This window comes from Amblyomma maculatum, chromosome 5, assembly GCF_055883805.1.
Source record: "Amblyomma maculatum isolate TAMU_Amacu chromosome 5, ASM5588380v1, whole genome shotgun sequence".
NCBI classification, from domain to species: Eukaryota; Metazoa; Arthropoda; class Arachnida; order Ixodida; family Ixodidae; genus Amblyomma; species Amblyomma maculatum.
Window position 1 is genome coordinate 129,563,126 of NC_139348.1, and position 12,062 is coordinate 129,575,187.

Here is a 12,062-nt window from a genome sequence, read left to right on the forward strand (position 1 = left end):
GGTTCCGCAACCACGAGGCAGATTTCACATCGTGGTCTACTTTCAATGCTAGTTTTGCCGATATCTTCGGCCGGCCTGCAGTGCGAAAGCTGCGCGCTGAGCAACGCCTGCGCGGCCGTGCACAGCTTCCTGCTGAGAATTTTACCAGCTATATTGAAGATGTCGTAGACCTGTGCAAGCGCGTGGACGCTTCAATGTCAGAGACCAACAAGATTGATCACATTATGCAAGGAATTGATGATGACGTGTTCCTGGTGAGAATTTTACCAGCTATTGAAGATGTCGTAGACCTGTGCAAGCGCGTGGACGCTTTAATGTCAGAGACCACCAAGACTGATCACATTATGCAAGGAATTGATGATGGCGCGTTCCAGATGCTTCTGGCTGAAACTCCAGCCACCGTCTTCGACGTTATCAACGCATGCCACAACTTTGATGAATTACGCAAGCGCCGTAACATCACTCGCTCTTCGCTCTCACACCCGGCGCCGCTTGCAGCTTTAACACCTGAAGCAGACCAGTCCACCTTGCTGCCACAAATAAAATAGTTCGTTCGAGAAGAAGTTCCCCGTCAACTATGCCTCGTTCGCCAACGGCCTGACGCTCCCACTCCTTTAGTGCCAAAGTTGCAGCAAGTCATCCGCCAACAAGTTGCGGAAGCACTCCCCACGCTTCCTGAAGCTCCTTCTGTTGCTCCTTTGTCATACGTCGGAGCACCAGTCCAGTATAGTCAACCTGCTGTTCCAGCCCCTTTGACTTACGCGGCTGTGGCTGCGCGGCCACCGCCTGAGCCGTCACCACCCATGCAGCCTGTCCTACGCCCTGCACCGCTTCCTCAAACGGCCCGGCTTCATCCTCCCACTCCGCGCTCTCCCTTTGTGAGTCAATGGGACACATACATCCCAGTTTTTGTTCTACAGAAACAAATTTCTGTGGAAATTCCCTTGACAATCAGCTCGGTGGTCAAGTGCTGCCATCTAACCTAAATCTTTGTAAGCTTGAGTCGAATTGTGTTCCTGCGCTTTGGACAGGTGAGAGTTGTGCCACGATTCAGTTGAAATTTGTTCTGTTGTGTAAGTAGACTCCTGGATTTCGCTCGTGTTTATTTGGAAGAAGCGGCCGTCAAAAATGCCGGGTGAGTTTATATTTGTGTCGTTTTCGAGAGGCATCCTCCTAGCTCCTAATCATATTGTGTTTGGATTAATTTGTGCGCTAGCTCTGCCGATAAACATTTTGAAGCACACTCGTACGCAGAATCAACACGTGTTTAGCTAAGCCTATTTGTGGCTCTAGGTGCATAGAATTTTATTTTCTGATTTCGCGCGCTTGAATACATTGCAGGTAACTCGCTTACGCGTGAGGAGGCCTTGGAGCTGTTCTTTAGCCTTCCTGGTGACTCTGAGTCCAGTGAAGATGAGGCCGAAAGTAGTGAGTCTGACTTCGTGCCCGAGCTTGCGCCAGCTGAGAGCAGCCAAAGTGACGATATGGATGTACAGCCAGCAAGCAAGCGGAAAAGGTTACTGACAAAAAAAAAAGATCTAAGAGAGCAGCGGACACCTCGCAGCTGAGTGCTGAAGATACCGACAAGTCAGAAAACGATCAAGATGGGACTAGTCAGTGGAGTAGTTCGGAACCTTTGAACATTGTCGGCAGGCCAAAAATATGGGATCCCCAATTTTCTTCGAAATCACCTACAAATGCGGCTGAAGCATTTGCTCTCTATTTCACCGATGACCTTCTCGAAGCCATATTAGAGCACACAAATCGCGAGGGTGCCCGAAAGTACGGACAGAAGTGGTCAGTTCTGACCGCAGAAGAACTAAAGGCATACTTCGGCATGCTTCTGCTGATGAGTTCGTCTCCAAGGCATCATCTCTACCACTATTGGAGCCGTGACTGCTTGTTTCATTGCCCTAAAATATTGCGAGTGATGACATTCAGGCGATTTCAGACAATCATGAACAGCCTGCACATCAATGACAAGAGCAAGGAAAAAAAACGAGGGGAAGAAGGCTATGACAGACTTGTCAAGGTACGCCCGCTAATCGACGCCCTTAACTAATCTTTTCAAGCTGAATATACCCCCTCACCTCATCAAGCTATTGATGAAAGCATGATTCCCTTCAAAGGGAGATCCACCATGAAGCAATACTTGCCACTCAAGCCTATAAAAAGGGGCTACAAAGTTTGGTGTAGGGAATATTCCGAGACTGGGTACCTTGTGGAATTTCAAGTTTACGAAGGAAAAAACGCAAATCGACCATCGGACTTGGGCCTGGGAGAACGCGTAGTCATTTCGCTTTCCAACAACGTACAGCCTGGGAGCCAACTTTATTTTGATAACTATTTTACGTCTACGAAACTGATGGAACACCTTTCAAACAGGGGCATCCTTGCAGTAGGGACTGTGCGCGTAAACAGGAAAGATCTCCCAGAGCAAATCAAAAAGGACAATAAGCTGAAGAAGGGCGAGTACATATGGAGGTCGAAAGGCGCAGTTACAGCTTATCAGTGGCGTGACACAAAGAACGTCCATGTGCTGTCGAATTTTCACGACCCGGAATACACTGAGGAGGTATCACGCAAACTGTACAATGGCTCATCCATCGGTGTCACTTGCTCAAAGGCAATAGCTGACTACAACTGCTGGATAAATGCGGTCGACAAGTTTGATCAAACGCGAAATTCATACCGCACCGACAGACGCTCGAAGAAATCCTGGTACAGAATTTTCTATTTTCTTTTTGATGCAGCAGTTGTGAATACATTTATTCAGCTTGCAGCAAGGAATGATATTTCCTACATGTATTTCCGCGTCGTTCTTGGCCGTCGCTTGATAAATGGACAGATATTCAGGGAGAACAGCAGTACTCGACCCTATCGACAGCAAATGAAAGGAGAAAAAAAGGGGCAAAAAATGGTTGGCGTGTGCGATGAGGTCAGGTTTGCGGGGACAGACCACAACCCTATGGCAGTTCCCAAAAGGCGCCGGTGCAGGTGGTGTTCTACGGCTGGCAATGAGGTGCGTCGAAGTTTCTGTGCACAACCTGTGAAGTGCCCCTCTGCGCCACGTGTTTTGGGCCATTTCATGCCAAGAACCCGCAGAAGTAATACCGTGATGGTGCCTTCATGAGTCAACGGGACAATGTTTTCCCACTTTTTAAAAGACATTCATGGGTCAGCGGGACATATACGCCCCACTTTTTTGATTAAATTACTGGTTGAATTTCGATGAAATTTGTTTTATACTATTTCTTTTCTGCCTATAAGCATATACCGTAGCCTTATTTTATATTATTGTGTGAAAAATATAGGTGAACCTACAAAGGGCTATTACAACCCTTGGCGTACTTCGGACAATTATCCTATTTGCTACTACTGTGGTTTCGCTGGACATGTGGCCCGTCGATGTCGTCGTCGCATGGCCGAGCCCGCGTCTTCTGATTACTCCCCACCGCTGCTTCGTTCTGTCCACTCTCCGCCTGCGTATACCACAAAACAGCGTTCGTATACAACCCATCGTTCTCCTCTGCCTCGCCGGTCACTGTCACCAATGCGCCGGCGACCACCACGTGCTGACGAGGGAAACTAAGCTCCGCGGTTCCTGAGGCAAGAACTGCGTACTCTGCGAAAAGCTCAAGGCCTCATATTTCGCCCACGAACGTTATAATGATATCTATCGATGGTCTGTCCGTATATGCGCTGGTCGATACGGGTGCTGCAGTGTCAGTGATTCATGAGCAACTCTGCCGACGATTACGAAAAGTTACGACGTCATTTAACGGTTTGTCACTCCGCACTGCCAGTGAAGAGAGGATTGCACCTTTGTACAGCGCGTGTCGTCATTGAAGGTATTTTGTGCAGTGTCGAGTTCGTAGTTTTGTCATTTTGTTCCCACGACGTGATCCTCGGATGGGACTTCTTGTCTAAAAATAACGCCGTGATCAAATGCGGCCGAACTGAAGTAGACTTTTCTGCACTTTGCGACGCACTTCCCGACAACAACCGTTCAGTGTGTCCTCAAAAGCTCACCATCGCTGAAGATGTCCACGTAGCACCAGAGGCTTGTGCCCTTGTGCCTCTTTCGTGTCCTGCCGTGTCAAACGTTAGTGTTCTATTTACGCCGTCTGCATCCTTCATCCACCGTAAGCACCTGCGGCTGCCATCTGCTGTTCTCGATGCTCACGGTGGCTTCACGAAGCTACTCATCTACAATCCGTCTCCGCGCCCGATTACTCTGCTACGTGGGGAATCTCCCGGTTTTATTCAACCAGCCCACATTCTCTCTGACCGGGACGCCTCCGAGACCTACCGCAGTAACTACATTGATGCTCTGCAGTCCGATCCGACGCCTGATTTGTTGCCAGACGACTTCTTTTGAACCGCAATCGATTACGCTCTTCCTTCCACCTACCGGACTCAGCTTGTGGTCCATTTACAGACATTTCGCTTCGCCTTCGACGCCGCCTACACACCTCTCAGTCGCACTTCCACAGTCGCGCATCACATTCAGACCGGCTCTAACTCGCCTTTTCGACAGCGCCCCTATCGTGTGTCAGCGGCAGAGCGTAGCGTGATCAATGAGCAAGTTGAGGACATGCTACAACGTGGTGTAATCCGTCCATCACAAAGCCCCTGGTCTTCGCCAGTGGAGCTAGTGAAAAAGAAAGATGGTTCGTTTCGCTTTTGTATCGATTACCGGCGCCTCAACAAAATTACCAACAAGGACAATTACCCCCTTCCGCGTATAGACGACGCTCTTGATTGCCTCCAAGGTCCCCAGTACTTTTTGTCTCTTGATTTACGTTCCGGTTACTGGCAAGTGCCAATGGCCGCCTGTGACAGAGAGAAGACCGCATTTGTGACGCCGGATGGCCTCTATGAATTTATTGTGATGCCCTTCGGTCTGTGCAATGCGCCCGCCACATTCGAGAGGATGATGGATACCATCTTGCGGAAGTTCAAGTGGCACATCTGTCTCTGCTACTTGGACGACATTGTTGTCTTTTCCACCGACTTCGCTATGCACCTAGAGCGTTTGCGGCAAGTTATGGTTTGCCTTACTGACGCCGGCCTGCAACTGAATCTCAAGTGTCACTTTGGTGCCAGGGAGTTGACTATTTTGGGGCACATCGTCTCTAAGGAAGGTGTTCGCCCTGATCCGGCGAAGCTGCGCGCAGTGGCTTAGTTTCCTAAACCGGTTTCGCTCAAACAACTTCGAAGCTTCACAGGTATATGCTCGTATTTTCGGTGCTTCGTGCAGAATTTTGTTTCAATAATTGCACCCCTGACGAAACTACTCGGAGGAAACAGTGACTTAACTGCGTGGTCGGTCGAGTACGACGAAGCGTTCAACGCATTGCGCCGTCTTTTGACTTCGCCACTACGACCCGACAGCACCCACCGAGGTCCATACTGATGCTAGTGGCGTTGGCCTCGGAGCTGTCTTGGCACAACGGAAAAACGGTTTTCACGAATACGTCGTCGCGTACGTAAGTCGTGTCCTCTCTCAAGCTGAATGCAACTACTTAGTCACGGAAAAGGAGTGTTTGGCAATTTTGTCGGCATTAACGAAATTCTGACCCTACCTTTACGGTCGCCAGTTTGACGTCGTCACGGACCACCACCCGTTATGTTGGCTGTCCTCTCTTAAAGACTCGTCCGGCCGCCTCGCACGATGGGTTCTCCGCCTACAGGAATTTGACATCCGCATTATATATCGCTCTGGCCGTAAACACATGGACGCCGACGCACTATCTCGTTCTCCCGTCTCCAACGAACCTGCTCGCTCCGCGGCGGCTGATCCCGTCCTCTCCTCTCTAACCATCGCTAGCATGCCTGCGGAGCAGCGCAAAGACCCGTGGCTCGCATCTCTTATCGACATCGTGTCCACGTCTCCTTCTCGGGCTTTACGCCGTCAAACACCACACTTTGCCCTACGAGACGGTCCTCTCTACCGCCGCAATTATATGACTGATGGTCGACGGTGGCTTCTCGTTATTCCCCGCCATTTACGACATGAAATTTGCGCCTATATCCATGCCGACCCTCAGTGTGCCCATACTGGTGTAGTCAAGACGTTTCAAAGAATTTCTCAACGCTACTATTGGTGCGGAATGTACGGTTATATTCGCAAATACGTCCGCTCCTGCATCGCCTGTCAGCGCCGGAAGTCATCCACACCTCGTGCTTCTGGCCCCTTACAACCCCTTCCATGCCCGGCCAGCCCTTTTGACCGCATTGGCGTTGACCTTTACGGGCCACTTCCCTGCACGGTCTCTGGGAACCGGTGGATTATCGTCGGCATCGACCACCTCACCCGGTATGCCGAGACCGCCGCTTTACCCGCCGCTACTGCCCGTGAAGTTGACCTGTTCTTGCTACATCATTTTGTTCTTCGCCACGGCGCGCCGCGTGAGCTACCGAGTGACCAAGGACGCGTCTTCCTTTCCAATGTCGTTGAAGCTCTACTGGCCGAACGTCGCATCATACATCGGACCACAACAGCCTACCACCCTCAAAATAACGGGCTGACTGAGCGCTTCAATCATACTCTCGAAAATATGCTGACGATGTACGTTGCCGCCGATCAGACTAACTGGGACGCTGTTCTTCCTTTCGTGACATACGCTTGCAACACCGCCACGCAGTCAACCACTGGATTTAGCCCTTTCTTCCTTCTTTATGGGCGTGAGGCGTCGTCCACGATGGACACTATTTTACCTTATCGTCACGACTCCTCCGAGTGTACTCTCCTTTCAGACGTTGGCAAACATGCGGAGTAATGTCGCCAGTTGGCCCGGTGTTTTACATCGGAATCCCAAGGCCGTCAAAAGCATCACCACGACAAATATCAGACGCCACACGTTTTTCCTGCAGAATCCCTTGTTTGGCTCTGGGTTCCTGGCACCCCACCGGGATTGTCATCAAAATTTCGAACCGAGTATCACGGCCGCTACGGCATTATTCGTCAAACCTCCCCTGCGAATTACATCGTGGAGCCACTCACTCCCCCTTCGGACATGCGTCATCGCGGCCGCGAAACTGTGCACGTGAGCCGCCTCAAAACGTACTACGATCCGCTCCTCTTGCCCTCGCCATAGGTCGCCAAGATGGCACCACCTCGCTCCGGGGGAAATTGTAGTGAACTACGCGAGAATATTACGAATACGAGGATGAACTAGGCGAGAATATCACGAAGACGAGGATAAGGACGATGAAGTGCTGCTGCGCTGCTCGAGCTCGCTTGTGGAGGCCTAGACTGGCTGTTTTCTTGGTGGTTCGCTGTGCAACTTCGAGAGGGCTATTATCCCTGTTAAAACACAGTAAAAACCCCCGTTCAATTTCATTAAAACGCTAGACGAAAATGCTATATAAATGCATACCTCTGCAGAGTATATCGAAACTAATTCATATGAGATACATGCTCTGCATTCAAGAGTTCATCATGTAGCCAGTGTAACATACCGAAACATGGGGACGAGGGAGAAAATTACTTATCAGTCTATAAGTAGAGAAACAGCGACAATAATGGCCGTATTAATAGCCATGTACAAATACATGTATGTGATAAGTAACTTCGGGCTTCTAGTGCTTGTAACTTCTCGTAAAAATTATTTCACAAGTATGTTTATATCAAATATAACTTCAAATATTAGACCAAGCATTCACTATGCCAGTCCCATGCGCATTACTTTGGCATTATCATAAACTAAGATTTTAAATTAAGAAATTAATATTTTATCATCATGCACTAATTTTCCTACCTTCATTCTTATATATATATATTGTTACGGACGACAAGGAAGAAGAAGCGGGCAGTGGCGCGGGCAGAAGCGCTGGCGCTAGGCCCGCCGCGAACATTCATTAAAACGTCATCTACCATCGTCATCGGTCATGTTCAGTCTCCTTTCTTCATCGGCTTGCCGCTACGTTACATTTGGTTGGAGGTGCTGGGTACGACATCCCCATCCTCGCCTTGGAGCATCGAGGCCATCTTCAAGCCGGGACCATCACCGAGGGCCCAGGGACATCTCCGAGCAGCTTCGCCCCAGCCCTTCAAGCCCAGACCTGAACAACTACCACCGCCCAGCCCCCAGCCCGGACCTGAAGACAAGGAGAACAGACATACGAATCAGAACCGAGATGAAGGACCCGAAAGACCCGAATGACCCGAAGGAACCGATGGACACGAACACGCAACCCCCGCCCAAGCTGCCCGACGTGACCTCGAGCCATTGGTCTCATGGACTCTGGTGACGGATGGTTGACAGCTCCAAGGGAGGCGGATCACCCACGCATCAGACATTGTACCGGCAAGCCGTTCTATTCTTCCTTCTTCCTCTTCTTCTTCAAGCATCCAGACACGCCCATCATCACGCCATAAAATCATTAACATCGCTAAACTTCCTCGTCCACGATCGGGACGATCGCTCGGTGGCCCCGGGTCATGTTACGGACGACAAGGAAGAAGAAGCGGGCAGTGGCGCGGGCAGAAGCGCTGGCGCTAGGCCCGCCGCGAACATTCATTAAAACGTCATCTACCATCGTCATCGGTCATGTTCAGTCTCCTTTCTTCATCGGCTTGCCGCTACGTAACAATATATATATTCTCCCATATAAAGGAAGCTATAAAGGAAAATCAAAGCAACTTTTTTATAATATGTCGCACAGATCAATGGAAATTTTGTTGTGCAGTAGTTTCACCGACAGATACCTCATCATAACGATGAAGAAAAGACAATACCACACTGATGCGGTACACACTCCTAAACTCCGCATATAAATACGGTGCTCTCAATACCGTACCGCTTAAAATGTATGCCATAATGACGAACTCATTTATTTCCCCTTGTCTGCTCAATTTCTGTGTTGAGTATGACAATAAATGGCATCTCGAAGAAACTTCGGTTCGCGACAATATTGAAGCTGACATGCATACAGGTAAATCCGAGCTTTGCCTAAGACGACGAGTGAGGCTGAGGCCATGCACAATAATGTAATTGTGTAATCGCAAGTTTCTATGAAAGAACCATGCAACACAGAGGGTTTGGTTTCGGTACCTATCGCGTTATATATGATTGATTAATTGAAATGAGATTCCCAGTTACTTCCCCTGTGAGAGACACAAAACGGTGGAGGGTACAAGGGCTCGACAAACATTGTGCCAAAAGGGCATGCTCGAAGCGCAATAGACACAAGCGTAGTTTGTTTAGCCTCCACCGAAAATGGGCACTTATTCAAAAATTGCATGTCTGGACAGTGTAAAAATGAAGAACTTGCGCATTTATATAAGAGCCAGCAGACCGCCATACGGCGGACATATTTGCCACTATTAGTTTACAATTGTAAAGAGCTTGGCACGTTATCAAAGGATTACCCAGTAAACATCGCCTTGTAATATTTGAATAACTAAACGAACATCACAAACTCAAACCAGAGGGCTTTCTGGAACACGAGGTACCGCATGTGTTCTGCGTTATTATCTCATGTTATCCAGTACGCGTTGATTCCAGGTGCATTTGCAGAATAAAGCCTTGCTGCTCCAACTCTACAGTTATCTCTCAGCCCTGAGTTCAATAAGCGATAAGAAGTTCCGATCCTTTACTACATGTGATAAAACCATTTGGAAACGTGCATTTGATATAGCATGTCTAACTCCAAGTTACACCTAGATGGCAAAACGAATAGCGCACTTCCACACGGCTTTAACAAGACACTTTCTGATTTCAGTGGCAGTAAACGGCAGCAACAATCCAAGCGCGTAAGCTCTTACACATCAGATATTATGCTAGTTGAAATATCTTTTATTACATTCATGAACACGCAGCTAAATGAAATTGCCGACATGAGTGTTCACACAAATTGAGTGCCCCCGACTGCATTAATATATAGGCTACATTTCATCACTGCTGCTGCCCTTGAAATTTATAAAAAAACAGTTATCATTCTGTGCGTAAATGAAAATTTACCGAATCACGCGTGGCTGTCTACCAGCCAAAAAACGTCTGCAACATAAATCAAGAGGTTTTCTCCTACACTACTGTAAGGGGGAAATAGAACACTACACAGAAATGCTGATGTTTATCAGACGATAACTTTTTCATTATCAATGTTGTTTGGGTTAAATAGAATATAAAACCATTTCAGAAGTAACCACATAGGAAATAAATGGCGAACCGACACACTTATTTCGTAGCTATAATTAGAGTCGTGTACTCTTCTGCATTATGAACATAGTTGCCTCAGATATGACTTCACAAAATGCGAATATTTTTTAGGTTATATATTGAACCGCGTGTGGTTAGTGTATACGCTATTTATTGTCCAGCTACATAAGGGACTTACAGTATCTTTATCCGCGTAGGTGACACGAGTGCATTGTTATATGAAACTTACGGTTTTTTCCTGTAGAAAACGAGTCGCATAAGAGTATAATGAAGAGGTTGTTGTCAACAAGCCTTATATAACTTACTAAAGCTATAAACGAACGAATAAACATCTCCACTTTTCACTGTATGTTCTTGGACCATGTTTTATGCAGAAATATTTGAACCTTCTTTTCCGGCATACTGTTAGCTTGCGGTGCAATCCAGGTTTAGATATAAGCAACCGTGGTCGGTAGAATGGAATTCAAAAAAACATTTGCCCCTTTAACATACGCCAACAATCCCGCATTTTCACCACAGAAGCACGAACTCTATATGTATTGAAAAGGAATCGCGTAATTATAAGTCATATAAATTATATTCTTTTTGTTCATTTTAAGCATTTATACGCATGTAATTCAAGTCCCCAAAAATCATCCTGATTTCTTAAGGTCTGGAAAGTCGCAACATTTCATGATGTATTTTAGCAATGTTTTTTGAGAGATTGCCTGTTGGAATTTCCAAAAGGGTATACCAAAATTAATACAGTAACCAGGGTTTCACTGTGATTTATTGCTCAACTTTTGAGAACATAACTGCGGTGTGCTTCCCACAATAGGTTGATAGCGCTCTCGCTACACAGTAAAATTCTGACAGGATTTTGCAGTTGCAGTAGGCAGTGAAATGGCTGGGTTCGAATTCGTTCTCAAATTTATTGTCTCACGAGATGAAACCTACAAATACGTGCTGGCAAGTGTGACCAGCGCTCTCAGCTGCTTTGAGACGGAAGGGCAGAAGAGAGCCCGACCCCATACCATTATATCCCACTGGTTTTTCCGTCATGCTACTTCTGTACACGGGATGATGTTGATATATTTGGATGTCCAATCTTTAATAGCTGTGCATTTAGTATGCAATGTCCCGAAGACACCGGTATAATAGAACTGTTCCTTGCTTTCACATACCATTCTCTATTATTCCGCGAGCTATACTAACAGGCTGAACTTACGGCTCTGCAGAGAAGCTGCATAATATGAAAGTACATGTGTATGCGGTCATTGTGCTATATTACGTTGCGCCGCAACCAATGCCCTCTATTTATATTCGTGCCAACCGCAAGCTGGTGCCTATCTCATCTTTATGAGCGTTTACACAGGCCTGTTGAATTTGTTTCACACACATGAACGTCATTTATGCGGGCTTGCAAAGGAGACGTGCTCTACAACGTTTTTGAAAAAGTGACTACAAGGCATACAAGGAGAACAGCTCACGTTTCAATATACAGGATGTGAAAGGAATGCTTGGTGGAGTGCTGGTGGAGTGCTGGTGGAGTGCTACACTTGGTGGAGTGCTGTGCTTCGGCACACCGTACACTGCGCTCGCACGGGTAATGCTGCGAACGGAACTTAGATGTTTACTTGTCTTGAAGAGGTTTTCACGAGATCTGAAAGCTGCGTCTTATTTTCCAGCAAATGTTGGCTGAGCAAAAACTGTATTCGCCCATCATTCGGAATTGTCCGGAAATCCCTTTCGTAGTGAGTCAACAGTGAATAGGAATGACGTTGAAAGTCAATTACCTATATTAACGTTTTAAACGTTCTCGAATATGCGTGGAGTAGTTTACTAACAGGACGACCGAGGGCGGTTGATCCGACTAGAACTTAAAGAATGAGACACATTTCTTTTCCATGCAGC